We start from the raw sequence: 16,861 nt of genomic DNA, 5'->3' as shown, positions 1-16,861 counted from the left end.
CAACAAAGCAGTAACTCTCTCAAAAAAGGAGATAAGGTCAGTCCGATGTAACTTCTTCTTGAGAAACTCTCTCAAAAAAGGAGATAAGGTTAGTCCGATATGACTTCTTGAGAAACCCATGCTGGCTCTTAGTAATCATAGCTGTCTTTTCTAAATGCTCAAGGACAGATTGATGATTTGTTCCAAAATCTTTAAAAGTATGGATGTCAAGCAGATGGGCCAATAGTTACTTGGATCCTCCTTTCCCCACTTTTTGAACAACAATCTCCTGCCACTTCATCTGTTCTCCAAGCATTTTCAAAGATGATAGACAGAGGATCTAAAAATTACAGCAGCAAGTTGCAAGCCAGCATCAATGGGGGAGAAGCGGCAAGGAGACAAGATGAAAGAACACAGCAGACAACCATGATGTAGCTAAAAGAGGCCACAACTTTATTTATTTTACAGCTTGCGGCGCATTGGTGCTACATAGGGCATAGATCCCAGCATCAGCTGATCCACCTGCTAGCCAATGACCCCCTCCCAGTACTCTCAGACCCCTGCATAGCATTCCTCTGATGCCAATCCAGGCAATGTTGATGGCACCGTCCATGCCAAGCTGTGAGCCCCATCCAAGCAAAGACATGTAGAGACCAACCTAGTACACAATGCTGTGCCCACAGATCCAGACTGACTTCCACTGGTCTGCAGAGACTGACAAGAGAGAACATGTTAGTGAGAGGCCACTATACTTGGATGAATGTAGGCCCTGTAAGCTCCTGACCTCCATCTCCATATGGCCTGGATGTGGGATGATGCAAGTCTGAGGTCGTCTGCCACTGTTGTGGCTCTTATCCTAAAGGAGTGAGCAACAAGCTCCAAGGCTGGTGTGACGGACTCAGCTTCAGATGCTGAGATTTCCAGAAGTGAAAGTATGATTGACATGTCCCCCCCCCCCAAATGGGGCTAGCCTGAAATGGCAATTGGGGATGGAATGTTGCGGAAGCTATCAGTTGGAGTTGGAGAGAAAATGAGAGTGAAAGAGAGTTGGAGCCTGGCTTTTGACCAGAGAGGGTCAGCCAGAGATTCCTCTGTGTGAGGAAGAAATGTTTGTGAAGCACTGTTAGTCCACAGACTAAAGTGGGAAAAACCAGCACTAACGCCTGCTTAGACTTGAGAGATCTGGGAATTATAGTGGGCCAAGCAAGTGGGTAGAAAGGAGTGTCCCCTTCAGTGCCAGGAACAGGGTTATAGCTCATAATTATAATGGAAGTGTTTGTCTCAGTGGAGCACCCTTAAGTCTGGAGAGGAGGGGAAGTCATGCTGTGTCTGTGAATTTAAAAGGGAAACATTTGTGAAGCAGTGTCAACCTCTGAAAGAAGCCAACAACCTAATGTTAAACAAGTGTTTTGTGCCTCACACCAGTGAAGTTGCTGTATAAAAACCTTTCTGTTGCGTAAGTTCAAACATCTGCCTACCTGCCTTTTGATTTTAACCTTCTGTAAATATACCTTCAGTTACATTTTGAACCTCCCCAAGTCTTGTGTGCCAGTTTCTGCTAAAGGGAAGCGCAAACCCCCGATCTGTCCCCTACTAAGACTTGGCTGGGTAACCATTTTTAATAATCCTTAAGGGTGGGACAAGAAGTTGAAGCTTAACATCAACCACGCTACCAGAGGCTTCCCAGCCCAGTATACAGCTTCACAGGCTTAAAGAGGAGAAGTTTTACCTCAGGGTAGGGGAAGGTCAGCCTAAGCCTGAGTTGGATGTGGGTTTGTGGCAGCTGGCAAGCCAGCTACCATGAGACAGGACCTGAGAATGGAGGCAGACTGAAATTGAGTCAGAGGGGAATGGTCCCTGTGTTTTAGGAATGGACCGGCATGCTGTGGGTGGTGAGTTAGGCCCTAGTGGCCTTGACACACCACAGTGTGCCAAGGAGCAGGACTAGCACTATCTAATGAGCACTGGCCGCAGACCTGAGAGGGAACCTCACTCCTCAGGTCTGTCGCCTTTTTCCTGCCCCCTGCAGCCCAGGCCAGCCCACCGATTAGCTAGCTGGGATTTGAAATGTGGCAGTGCAGGACAACCTGTGGAGGCTGCAGGGAGCCTTGTTGCACCTGAAAATATGGTGGCTGTCATAAGCCTCGCCCTCCTCCCTCTGTGGCCCACAAGTAGCTCCCCCAGATAAGTCTGGGGGGGACAGTGTTTCCTTAGGATGTAATTTATCTGTTGTTGAGGACCTAATTTCATTTTTAAACGCTAGGTGTTTACATACCACCCCATGCCTATCCTGGGCTGCAATTCCCCTCCATCATGTGTTCTCTTTTTGCCGGATTAAACACAGTTCCTCTTGCAAGAAAAGACTGAGGCAAAGGAGGAACTGAGCAGTCCTGCTCTCTCTTTATCACCTTGTTAGTATATGTGCTGCCAAAGTGACCACGATCACCTGTTAAAATTTCACTTTCCTCTCCCCACACTGGGCCTACCACTTCCTTGTTCTTTTTCTTGCTCTGAACATAACCAAAGAACCATTTCTGTTATGTTTAGCTAGCCAGTTCTTTCCTGTTGGTGAGGATCAGGTCCAAGATAGAAGATCATGTTGTTTTCTTTTCCATCTTTTGGAAGATGAGATTGTCAGCAAGACAAGTCAGGAATTTATTAGTTCTTACATTTTCAGCAGAGTTTGACTTCCAATAGATATCAGGATAATTGAAATCTCTCATGACCACTATGTCCTGTCTCTTTGAAAATGTAATTTCGTTAGGAGTGTACCATTCAAGCTTTCTGCTTGGGTTGCTGGTCTATAGCAGACCCCCCTAAAATATCATTATTATTTATTTCTCCATTTATTTTTACCCAGAGGGTCTCAACTGACCTTCCATGCTCAGATTCATGTATCTCCTCACACGTATACACATCCTTGACATATGTTACTTCTCCCTCGCTTCCTTATCAATATATTCCTTTTAAACAAGTTCTACCCTTAATCCTAATGTTCCAATGGTGCGTCTCATCCTACCAAGTTTTGGTAATGCCTATTAGGCTGTAGTCCCCTTCCTATATTAAAGCTTCAAGTTCCTCTTGTTTGTTTCCCATGCTCTGCACATTAGTGTAGAGACACTGGAATCTATGGTTTATGTCCCTGGAGTGCTTCATTTTTGTCTTTACCTGCAAATTAATGGATCCCTGCAAATGTGCTGCTCCCTGCTCATCATTAGTGCCCTTATCACCAGTAATTGCTTTCATACTAGTTTTTGGATTTTTGCCTTCCACCTACACAGGATTTAGTTTAAAGTCCTCATCAGGTTTGCAAGGCTCCTGCCAACACATTTTTTCCTACCCTTTTGAGATGCAAACCATCTCCTGACAGAAGTGCTTCGTCTTGAAAGTGTTGTCTATGGTCCAAGAAACCAAACCTTTCCAGATGACACCATCTGCATGGCCACTTGTTTATTTCCAGTATTCTGCTCTCTCTTCCTAAGCCACAGGAAACAACAGGAAGAAGTGATGAAATCACAACTTGCACTCCCAGGTCTTTCACCTTTTTACCTAGAGCCTCATAGTCTCTTTTAATACATTGTTTTAATACATTCAGAGCTGTGTTGAGCAGTATCATTGGTTCCTACATGGATGAGAAAGAAGGGATAATTATCCGTGGGCTTGAAGAGTCTTTCTAGCCTTTCTGTCACATCCTGGATGCGTGCACCAGGTAGACAACATACTTCTCGAGATGGCAAGTCTGGTCAACACACTTTAGCCTCTATCTAGGTCATCTAGTCCAGCATCCTACACAACACAATGACCAACCAATTGCCTTGTAAGGTCAATGAACAGGGCATAGCAGCCAACACTTCTGAAGTTGCCTCTTATTACTAGTATTTAGGCTTTGGAATGGAAGTTTTCTTTAGTCATCATGGTGAGTAGCCACTAATGGATCTATCCCCTTTTAAAGATATCCATAATGGTGGCTATCACTACATCCACTGGAAGTGAATTACACACTTTAATTACTTTAACTATTTTATGTTAAAGACCTTAGTAAGTGAAGAAGTACCTTCTTTTGTCTGTCCTGAATGTATTGCCTACCAGCTTCACTAGTTGCTCCAGGGTTCTTCATGTAACATAGACTACAAAGAAATAAAATTTAAAGATAGTGGATCATTAAAATTTAAAATCTAAAACTAGTAGATGATTACTCCTTAACACTTTGAAGTCTTCAGAGCAGTCCACATGCATTATTGCAGTAATCCTTACAACATCCCTGTAACATAATCAGTATTATTACCTCTTTACTGCAGAAGGGAAGCCAATGCTGAGCAACAGGAGCTCATTTAAAAGCTATCTAATAAAATCAGCAGAGGCAAGAACTGAACTACTGTTGCTCAGTTTTCTCTTAGCCACTTGGAAAATTATACAATCAAAAATACATAGGAAAATATAGACAGAGCTATCTTAATCACTGCTGTAATCTATAATATGTAGGCAAACCTATACAAAACATAGGAAGATGCCTACTAGATCAGACCATCGGTCCATCTAGCCTACCATCCTGTTTCATACAGCAGCCAAAAAATTGCCCAAGAGGGCCAAAAAACAGATTTAATGCATATAAGGTTTTTCCTCAGGGTGGCAGGCTTGACTCTGAAGGTGTATGGAAGGAGCCATACCTCATTGATAGAGCATATACTTTGCATGAAGAATGTCCCAGTTTCTATTTCTGGCATTTCAATTTAAAGGAATTTAAGCAACTGGGATGAAAATCCTCCTTCCTGAGATTACGAGAGCCAATGGTCTGACTCTGTATAAAGCAGCTGCTTATGCTTAATTACCTTTAGACCTTTCCATTTCAGTCCTTTAAGAAAGTTTCTTCTCCCAGCAGAGATTTATTGGCACTAGAGGTATTTTGTCCTTAAATGCTTCACTGCTAATACAGGCCATTTGGAAAAGCCTAGCAGCTATATTAAGGAAAACTGTGCTATGGCCATGTGTTTGGCCAGACAGATCATGCTTACTTATGATTTATATTTAACTCAACATAATGTTCCACCATATTAGATTTACTGCTGGTATAAAGCATTTTAATTATTTCAGCAAACAACAAGGCTTCTTATATTCTCTGTTCATATTCATATATATTCTTATATTCATCATTGCATTTTTTAAGTTAAGTGAAGATAATGAAAGTCCATACCCCATTCTCTTCCATTTAGTTATTTGTAAAAGCACTATAAAACAAATTGTTTTTTTGCCTAGAGGTACCTTTGAGAATACAAAGGCAATCATTTAGGTCCCAATCCTAGACCACATATGTGTAAGCAGGGGGTATTTGAAGCTGTTGACTGCAGCTGATCAGCTGGTGCGTTAGACATACTGCTTTCCCTTTTAAAACCGGCTTGTCTCTTCAGCAAGGTGGCAATAAAAATAGTCAAAATATCTCAGCTTATGCATGCATTTCTCTCCCTTGTCAGACTGTATTTTCCAATCTTTATGATCTCAAATAATTTCAGTTTAAATGAAAAGAGATGGTAGAATTTAATGAAAATATTCAATTTTCTAGAAAGTAGATAATTTTGTGTAATAATATGATATATTCAACAATGCGTAAGTGATCTCTTCATTTCAATGCAGATATGTACTTTATGGGCACCTGATGACATGAACACATTAGTGCTCTGATCCTGCTAGATCAGATCAGGCATTCATTTAGCACAGCACAATGTCTCACATATGGGCTAACCAGATTCAAATATGGCCAGCCATGTCAGTTTTCCAGAATGCTTGGAAGGGTTTTCTGGTGCTGGTAGTAAATCCATGAGGCTGAGATAATAAGAAGACTTGATATAATGATGGATACAGTGGAGATTTATCAGAGTAACACACCTTTATGATTTTTATTTATGCCATAATCTCATAAGACAATCCATGTGCAGGTTAATTATTACTGTAAATGACTTCTGAATTAACCAAAGAAGGTCAGGTTAACTGAAAGAGAGGACTCACATAGCCAAACACATCTGTATTGACACAGAAAGGAAAATGGGGAGTGGGGGCTGATTAGCAAAGCTGCTGGACATTTGCAATATACAGAGCTGAGAGGCTCCAGAAGTGCATCTGAGAGATGAAAATCAATGGGACTTTAATCAGCAGTGGATTGCAGAGGATTTATTTGTCTGAAGCCATCAGATGTAGACAAGTTCCCTACTGAGATTAATTAGCAGGGAGGGGACAGAATACACCTATTATCTTAGTGAGAGCTTGAAGAGACAAGTAGAACATAAGTGAGTATTTAGTTCTACTCTGGTGGTGTGCAATATTCCACATGCAGTGACAGTCACATTTATAGCACTCTTCCTCGGCTACCTCAGGTATTAAACACAAGCATTTGTTCTGTTAAAAACTGATGACTGGAGAGATTTATGCATGCAGATAAATACTAGATGCATATTAAGAATGTAAATGATAGCAGAGTATGCCCTTTCCTTGAGCCCCTGCTTCCTAACTCTTGCTTGCACTGATCTCCATAGACCAAGTTTAGAGAGGGGAGGCAGGCACATGTTGCCAGAGACTGGAATATTCAAGAAGGGGTGCATACCCTTTCTATCATTAGACTCTGTGTGAATATTTTCCCAGCAAAATTAATCTTTTCTTGAAGTTTCATTATTACCATTTTGTGTCTCCATGTACCATTTCAACAATGATGAATGCTTCTGAGTGTTCAATAATGCCAGAGCTTATGTTTAGCTCTTCTTTTTATATGATTTCATTAATAACATTCTTTTAAAAAGAATCCTAAATTCTATCTATTCATGATGACTTTATGCCAAGTTACCCCGCACAGGCACCCTCTCCTCCAATTCTCCTGTTTACTAAATTAGTCTTACATTTTCTTGTCAGCCTTTTAGTCATTCTCCTTTTTTGTTTCATTTGGACAAGTCTCACTGGTTCTGTTCAATCACAATGGCTCCCTTTTAGACTTATTTGTGCCATTTTTAAAGTCCATGCTATGCATTTTGAGTTTTATCAATTTGTTTTTAAATAATCGTTCCTACAATGATCATAATTCAGCTATCTATATCGTCAGCTTCCTTTTACCCAGTTTCATCTTTTAAGTAGGTTTGCGAGGAAGGTTCAGACATGGATAACTATTAAATTTTATAACCACTCTTGATAACTTCTAACACCCAAGTATCTGTGGTGATGGACGGCTGTATAAAAGTGGGTTAGTCTATCACTAAAGGCAACAGGTTTATCCTGTGCTAGTCAGAATTGCTTCTGGCTTAAGCTCAAACCATTGCTCCATGAGAGAAGGGCACTTTGTCTCAATTTACTAGCCAGATTTTGCCCTTGATGGGTGGTTGTGAGGATACTGGTTTTGATAAGGATGGTATATGGGGTATCAATCCCTGTATTGCTGTTGCCTATAGAAGGGACAAGAACTTAGTCGTCGAGAGGGTGATCTCCATAAGATCTCATGGTATGCTGATCCGCTTTTGAGATATGTATTCGTCAATTCTTGCAGAGAATAATGTCTCTCCCTCAAATGGCAAATCTTCCACCCTGCTTCTCATCTCAATAGGTAGAGCTGTAGAATGGAGCCATGTGTGCCTCCTGAGTACTATCGCACAGGCTAGAGCCCTGGTGGAAGAGTCAGCCACATGGCTTCTGGCATTTATCTGCTGCTTTGACAGCCTGATCGCCTCCTCTTGAATCACTTTGACTAGGTCCCTCTGGCAGATGCTCATTGTACGCTTCCAGAGGAAGACCTGATAAACCCGCATAATAGCAGTATAATCAGCGATTTTGATGTTGAGGGCCACAGACATATAAACTTTTCAACTGAGGCTATCTAGCTTCTTTCCCTCTCTGTCAGTGGGTGTAGAATAGTGATCTTACCTATGTTTTGACTGCATTTCCTCTCTGACTAGCGATGATGGAAGAGGATGGGTGAACAGAAAAGAATATTTATCCTCCTTGGTCTTATAAAGCGCTTCAGCCTTTTTTGATGTAGAAGGAATAGAATAAAGGTGTTGTAATATTTTGTCCTTGAGTCTAGGATCTGAAGAGGCCACATCTATGTCCAAGAATTTTGCCATTCAAAGCATCTGTTCAGCATAAAGTCAAAATCATCTGTGGGGGAAACAAGTTCTCTGTCTTCCATGGTCTCATCTGTTGACGGTTCAAATGGTAGGCTTGGACTCTGTTCTTCCAGATAGGATTCTGGGTCTGGATCAGGCAAGTGAAACTCCATGGATGACTTTGGAATGGAATGTGTTTGATGGTATGCTCTAGGTTGTGTAAGGTCGGATGTAGATCCTACAGATTCCGTTCTGTAGGGTTCACCCCAGTCAACTCCCACAGTGATACCACACTGGACATTTCTGTGGATAGCCACTTTGGTGTAAAGTGTTTTTCAAGACCCCTAAAGGTTATGTAAAAAAGCTTTCAGGGTAATTCTCCTTCCTCATTTGAGCAGTAAATAGAGCGAGAATCTGAATGATTCAGATCCTGTGACAGCTCTTTTTATGTTTGGAGCACTTTGATTTAGATTTTGTTATCTTTTTGAGTAAACTCCTCTATTCCCTCAGATCTGTGTCCCACTGGGTTTGAGGGTGGATGTTGTTCCTCAAGAGAGGTTTCACTGCCAGTTAGAACTGTCTCATCCAATGGCTCTCTAGATTCAGACCATTGTCGGATCTGAGCAGTTGATGAAGCCAAAGGGCTCAGAGTGCTAGAAGCTCTATGGTGTTGTTGGATCCAGAACATTGCTGGATCTGAGGGGCTCAGAGTGCCTGAATCCAAGTTGGTTCCATGATGGAGTTGGATCTGATGAGCTTGGTGCACTCAAAGTCAAGCAATGTTTCTGGATCCCAGATGCTGTGGTCTGATCTGAGGGGTGAAGTGCCTCCAACAGCATAATGGTTGGTAGTGTCAGATCTGGTTGATGGGCGAGCTCTGCAAGAGCAGAGGATTTGGCCGATTTAGCAGATGGACTAGTTGCAGCTGACGATGCCCTTTCCCACAACATTGCCTTGAGCTTACTAGCTCTTTCCAATCTGGCCTTAGGGCTGAAGCTCTGGCAATGTTTGCACAGGCTAATGTTATGCCCCTCTCCCAAACAGACAAGACACAGAGAGTGCCCATCAGTTCTCATCATTTTTGTATTGCACTGACTGCATTTCTTGGATAGGGCTTTCTCAGCCATTCTGATCATCTCTCTCTGTTTTCTTTCAGGCGAAGAAAGAAATCGACAGAGGATCATCATGAAGAACCTCTCCAAACAGTGGCAAAAGAGGAACTGATAGTCGGGGATGTCACTCCTCCCGGAGAGCATGTGTGCATTCTGGAAAGAGACATACATCCCCATAGAGGAAATTTTAGCTGTAGAACCTGCTGACTGGCCGGCCAGCGCATGCACAGTCCTATGTGGGACTGCACAGAAGACTGACAATGAATATTTGATACATTACACAATGAAGTATACAACATAAATGAAGCCAAAACTTCATGATGGTTAATCACATTTAAACGTAACTGGAAGGCTCAAGATTGCTGTAGGGTCAGTTTACTACAGACACTGGGGCCGAGGCAATTGCTTGGGTAATGGATTCCAGAATCTGCCCATGGTCAGAAGTTGGGGTTGATTCCTGATTTTGTGATAGGGGACCTGAGGCAGGAGCTGAGAATGGCAAAGCCAGGTGACTCACTCTATTGCGCTTAACACCATTTAGTTCTGTTTCCTTTGCTGATTAGATTTTCTAAGTTTTTATTCTAGTCTCAGTGATTCTCTTGAGTTGTATTACATTTTACACTAGTGTTTTTAAACTGGCACTTTCAGTTCTGTTTTTTTCCAGTTGGGTCTGTAGATTAATAAGTTTACTCTGGAGTTGCTCCTTATGTTTTCCATAAGCTCCTAATTTTGTTTGTAGCTCCTGTTTTTTTTTATTAAGATGCTTTATTTCTCAATTCTGTTCCCTATTCAGGCTTGCTATTTCTTCTCTCTTACCTTCTCAATCTGCCAGTTTTAATTTAGGGACATCTGAAAAGTTTTCCTTGGGTTCTGGGTGCAAATCACCCCTTGAGTCTTTTCTTTTTTCCTTTAAGAGTTTGAGCTAATTTTAATTCTCAGAGGTCTAAGGCTAGCTGCAACCTGTGTGAAGTTAACTCTGGAGAACAATGTGGGACTCCCGGGCCTGCCTAGAAATAGTCCTCATTATGCTGAGTTTCAGGTTTCCCTTCTCTATCATGACTGTTGGAACTATCCTGTCTTATCTGACTGGTTAGGACGGTCAGATTTCTTCTGCCAGTGATGGTTTCCATCCCCAGAATGGCTGCTAAGGTTAAAGGTCCCCTTTCCTACTCCATTGCAAGAAGGAGGGAAGCAGTTGAGGCTATTAGCTGGGCAATGACTAACAGGTTTGGGGTGGAAATGGGGACCGTGGCTGGCATAGGTTACAGTTTGTATGGACTCATGGAAGGTTCTCCTAGAAAAACAGTGTTTCACTTACTTGTAACTGTTGTTCATCTAGGTCTTCTGTGCAGGCACACATGGGACTGCGCATGTGCAGGCCAGCTGATTCTGGAGATTTCCAAAGCTCAAGAACACTAGGGGGCGCTCTCACCTCTCAGCACACATGCACGGCCGTCTTTCCCACCGAAAATGGCCCCCAAGAGGCAGAGAACCCCCCACATACCCTCAGTCCTCTTTCACTGCCCTACAGCAAGGTAAGTACCAAGAGAGTTAGCAGGGAAGGAGGGAGGGCGTGTGTACCTGCATGGAAGAACTAGATGAACAACAGTTACAAGTAAGTGAAACACTGTTTTTCATCTACGGTCTTCCTGTGCAGTGCCACGTGGGAGATTACAAAGCTTAATACCTGGGTGGAGGTGCCACAGACTTGTCACAGAAAGATTGACTGCAGAACTGCTGTGCCCACTGCTGTCTCCTTTCTGTCTAGGATGTCCAGCGCGTAGTGTTTAACAAAGGTATCAGCTGAGGCCCACGTCGCTGCTTTGCAGATGTCTTGGAGAGGGACACCTTTCAGAAGAGCCACCGACAATGCCTGGGACCTAGTAGAGTGGGCATAAACTTCCAGAGGACAAGGTAAGTTAGCAGTGCTATAACATGTTAATATTGTTTGGACCGCTCATCAAGATATTGTCTGAGATGCTGCCTTCCTACCCTTCTTTTGTCCCCAAAATCACAAGAATTGGAATCCCCACCCTAAAGGGTTTCACCCGGTTCAAATAAAAGAGAATCGCCCTATGGACATCTAATGAGTGAAGGGCTTTTTCCGCTTCCGAAGTTTGCGTATGGAAGAAAACTGGCAAAGCTATTTCTTGAGAAAGGTGAAAACTAGACACCACCTTGGGCAAAAACTCAACTTTAATTCTGAGAACTACCTTTTCAGTATGAATCTTTAAATAAGGGGGTTCACAGGATAACGCCGCTAATTCCCCCACTCTTCTAGCTGAAGTGATGGCCACAAGGAAAGTCACCTTCATAGAAAGAAAACGTAGTGGGCACGTGGCCAGAGGCTCGAATGGCTTAGACATTAACCGGGTCAAAACCAAAGGTAAGGACCACTGGGGAACAATGGCCTTAACAGGGGGGAATAAGTTATTCAGTCCTTTCAGAAATAACTTAGCCGTACAATGAGAACAAAAACGTTTTGCGGTCTATTGGGGGGTGGAAAGTGGAAATGGCCGCCAAATACACTTTGATTGAACTGTTAGCTAACCCCTTCTGTTTGAGATCCCATAAAAATTCAAGAATTTCAGGTAGAGGGGAAAGAAAAGAGTCTGACCCCTTATCCCGGCACCACAAAGTAAATTTGTCCCACTTAAGTGCATAGGACTGACAGGTAGACAGTCGCCTAGCATTTTGCAGTACATGAGTCACTTCTGAGGAGAAAGAGTGTCCTGTTTGATCAGCCAAGCTGACAGTCTGAGTTTCCCTATGTCGTGGTGAAGAACCCCCCTCCAGGATAGAAGGTATGGTGCTATCGGGAGGCTGTACGTGCGAGACTGCAACTGCAGGAGAGTGTGAAACCACGGTTGACGCGGCCAAAATGGGGCTATCAAGATGACTGACGTCCTGTCCCTCTGAATTTTGCTGAGGACTCTGGTCAGAAGTGGAAACGGAGGGAATGTGTAAAAAAGGTGTCCCGACCACATGAGTTGAAACGCATCCCCACGAGACTTTCGGCCTATGCCTCCTCTGGAGCAAAAGTCATGAGCCTTGCAATTCTCTTCTGAAGCGAAGAGATCTATGTTTGGAAACCCCCAGTTGGAGAAGACAGGGAGAAAGTACTTGTCCTGGAGGGACCACTCGTGATTGTCCCCTTGCAGTTTGCTCAGATGGTCCGCCACTGAATTCTCCACCCCGGGGGACTTCCGGTTTGGGCTTCATGGAGGTCTGACGCAGCTCCATTTGCGGAGCTGACCGGACTGCCGTTTTAAGTGGCCGGCGGGGGGAAAATAGCCCGCGGCCGACTGCTCTCAGGCGGAGAGCAGGCAAAGAACGCTCAAGACCCTAGGGTGTGTTAGATCTCGGACGAGGGGGGGCTCTACACAACAGGTCCCCTCCCGATCCTTGAGGTCCCACCCTGCGACGGGTCGGCTACAATCTCTGCGGCAGTTCTGGGGCCAATTCGGCTGGCATAAGACCTACATACCCAAGCTTCGATTGGGGGAAGAAACGGAGAGGAGAAGTTAAAATCGAAACAGCGATTACAACCCGAGAAAAGTGAATGAGAAGGTAAAGATCACTATCTTCTGTTACGGGACAGATTGATTAAAGCAGAGAGGAATAAAAGTAGATTTTCAAACTGCAACAGGCTAATGATAAAGAGGGGAAGACTCGGCAAGAGTTGTATTTGAAAAGAGACTCAGTTTAAAGAAGTTATTAAAGGAATTGGACTATTGTTTTGAATACTTGCGGTTATGGAGCTGTGAGAAAAAGACACCATCGCGAGACCTACTGTGGGAAGTTGGGAGACAGGAAGTGCGTAACAACAATAGAGTTGCTGGAGAGAAGCGGCCCTTGCTGGAGGGCAGGAAGAAGGGAATCGCCATCTTTGAAAGGGGAAGGGTCGCGGCCTCAGCGGAAAAGGAAGTAGGCCATCTTGGATTGCAAAATCATAGAGAAACCATAGAGAAAAGACGCCCGACATTTTGGACTCTTTAAAATTTAATTTTTGTAAGAAGACCGGGACATTTGAAATAAAAGGACATTAAATTTTACGCCACGGAGTTAAGGAAGAGAGCGGACTCATGGGAGCGAGCCAAAGCAAGCCCCACGATGTCAAAAAAAGAGTGGCAATCGGCAATAGAAAACCTGGATAAAAAACTTTTAGATGTGATTAAAGAACTTAAGGACACGAAATTGGAGCTGATTAAAGAGGTTAAAGAGGTTACACAGACAGTAAAATCGGAGCTGTCAGAAGTGAAAAAAGGTATGGAAACAATACAAAGTGAACTACAAGGAACGCAGCAGAGAATTAAAACAGTAGAAGACGCGATGGAGAACTTAGCAGACACGCAACAAACAGAGATGAGACTGATGAGGGGGAGAATGTCAGTTGCAGAAACTAAACACATGGAGAAGCAGTTACGTTTTCGTGGCTTGCCAGAAGTGGAAGGAAGATGCTGAAAAGGCGTTTGATAATTTAAACTGGGACTTTATGTTTGCCACTATGGAAAAGCTACAATTGGGAGAAAGATTCATTAGAGCAATTAAGGAAATTTACAGAGACCAGACTGCAGCAATTGTGGTGAATGATGAAGCGACTAAGAAATTGATTATAAGTAAAGGAAGAAGACAAGGTTGCCCGTTGTCTCCACTGCTGTTCATTTTGGTATTGGAGATCCTGATGATACAAATACGACAAGATGAAAAAATTCGAGGAATTAAAATAAAGGACTATTCATATAAGGTCAGAGCATTTGCGGATGACATAATGTTAATTGTAGAAGACCCATTGGAGAACATGCCAAAAGTGATAGATAAGATTAAGGAGTTTGGAGACTTGGCAGGTTTTTATATTAATAAAAAGAAGTCAAAGATACTATGCAAAAATATGACTAAGCAGAAACAACAATTGTTAACGGAAATAACGGATTGTGAAGTAACAAGTAAGGTGAAATATTTGGGAATCGAACTGACTGCTAAGAATATAGACTTATTTAAAAACAACTATGAAAAACTATGGACTCAGATAGAGAGAGATTTGATTAAATGGAACAGACTAAATTTGTCATGGTTGGGAAGGATTGCAGCAGTTAAGATGAATGTGTTACCAAGAGTAATGTTTTTGCTACAGACAATACCAATCATCAGTGACTCTAAGCAATTTGAGAAATGGCAGAGGAAAATATCAGACTGTGTATGGGCAGGCAAGAAGCCTCGAGTGAAAATGAAAGTTTTACAAGATGCAAAGGAAAGAGGCGGAATGCAACTGCCCAATCTAAGACTTTACCATGACGCAATTTGCTTGGTGTGGTTGAAGGAGTGGATGACGCTAAAGAATAAGAAATTACTAGCCCTAGAGGGATATAAAAAAATATTTGGATGGCACGCATACTTATGGCATGATAAAGTAAAGGCGAACTCGATGTTCCTGCATCACTATATACGGAGAAGTTTATATATAATCTGGAAGAAGTATAGAATCTATCTGGAAGAAGGAACCCCTTTGTGGGTAGTTCCATATGAGGTGATAGATCCGAGAGCTGTTGATAATGAGCAACAATGTCTAACTTATAAAGAAATAACTAGAACTGAAGAATCTAAACTCAGAATAAAAACTCAGGAGGAACTATCACCTTATTATGATTGGTTCCAGTATAGACAGATTAGAGATTTATATAACTCGGACTCTGTAAAGGGAGGTATACGAACAGAAAACTCGGAACTAGAGCAGACCCTTCTTAAAGAGGACAAGAAAAGAATATCTAAGGTATACCAAGCACTGCTGAAATGGTATACTGAGGATGAAATAGTTAAAGGACAAATGGTGAAATGGGCCATAAACTTCAACAAAGAAATAACAATGGAGGCATGGGAATACTTGTGAAAGACTACAATGAAGACAACGACATGCACTAGTATTAAAGAGAACATTTACAAAATGATTTACCGTTGGTACATGACACCAAAGAAGATTGCGCCAGGGAATTTGAACACTTCTAATAAATGCTGGAAATGCAGGAAGCATGAGGGCTCCCTCTACCACATGTGGTGGACGTGTGAGGTAGCTAGGCAGTACTGGGGGGAAATAATAAGAGAAATGAGTGAGATTTTACAATTTCAAATTAATAAGAACCCAGAACTCCTGCTACTAAACATGGGAATGGAGGGAATTCCAGCCCATCATAGGACGTTGATATTTTATATGACGGCAGCAGCTAGACTTTTGTATGCGCAAAAATGGAAAATACAAGAAGTGCCAACCATTGAAGATTGGATCCACAAATTGCTGTATATGGCAGAAATGGACAAAATGACAAGAAAATTGAGAAACCTGGACTCAGGACAGTTTAACACAGACTGGGAGAAGCTGAAACAATATTTGGAGAAGAAATGGGAGGTGGGAGGAGAACTGTGGCAGTTTGAGAACTACTGAAGTACAATAAAATGTAGAGGGGGGTGACTTTACCGGGGAGGAGAAGAGGTAAAAGAGAATTTCTAAGCAGTTATGATATTAGATTGATATATATAGAATAATAAATAGAATATTGATAGAAAATAATTAACTATAAGGGTTAACTATAAGGATTGATTAACTAATAATATTTTCTTTTTGATTCCGTACAGTGTACCAAACTGAATATGTTTATTTGAAGTTGTATATGAGTCAAATTGATTGATATCATATATAGACTTATGACTGAAGGGGAATAGAAATACTAATGTAAACAAATATAACTAAAATAGAAAGAAGAAGATAGAATGAATAACATATAGAGTATAAGTTAAACTGGCTGATTTATATGAATGTATGGTTTACATAGATTATGATATATAGAAATATTTGAAAGTGAAATAATGAAAAATGGGATAAATTGTTTATCCATTATGGAAAAAGGGACTCATAGTCAGGGTACAGAGTAATAAAAATAGTTAAAGAAGTATTGCTTAGAATAAAGGGAGAATATATATTTGTTAGATAGAGGAATATATAAAGAGTAAGGGAAAAGGGATAAAGGGTTGGAAAACTGTTGGAAGTCAACAAAATGGGGGGGGGAAAGGGAGGGGGTTAGAAATTGGGAAATGGGAATATTGACTGTAATGTGTAAACATTTGATCCTAACCCAATAAAAAAATTTTTCAAAAAAAAAAAAAGAATTCTCCACCCCGGGGATATGAACAGCCTGTAGCCATACCGAATGGTCTATGGCCCACATCCAGAGTCTCACTGCTTCGTTGCACAGAGTCACAGACACCGTGCCTCCATTTGTTTATATAGAACATTGCAGTAGTATTGTCTGTAAGGATCTGGACGGACTTGTTCTGCACGGTATCTGAAAAGGAGATCAATGCATATAACACTGCCCTCAATTCTAGCAAGTTAATATGCTCATTACTTTCCAAAGTGCTCCACACACCATGGACGTACGATCCCTCACAATGGGTCCCCCAACCTAAATGAGGCATCAGTAGTGACCGACACCTGAGGTTGTCTGCAACCAAACTCCACTCATTTGAAGAGGTTAGAGTCATCAAACCACCAATCTAGGGAGACCGCAATTTTTCTGGGGACAGTTGTAAACCACAGTTGTAATGGCTAGAGTTGTTGCTCTAATGCCACGTCTCTGCTCAGAAGTCTGAGCACAGGCTAAAGCTTCCTCTAATTTCTTCCTGGTGTCTTGAGAAGTGGACACA

Source organism: Eublepharis macularius, chromosome 2 (assembly GCF_028583425.1).
Source record: "Eublepharis macularius isolate TG4126 chromosome 2, MPM_Emac_v1.0, whole genome shotgun sequence".
Classification (NCBI taxonomy): domain Eukaryota; kingdom Metazoa; phylum Chordata; class Lepidosauria; order Squamata; family Eublepharidae; genus Eublepharis; species Eublepharis macularius.
The sequence above is the reverse complement of the archived record's forward strand: the minus strand, read 5'-3'. Positions refer to the sequence as shown.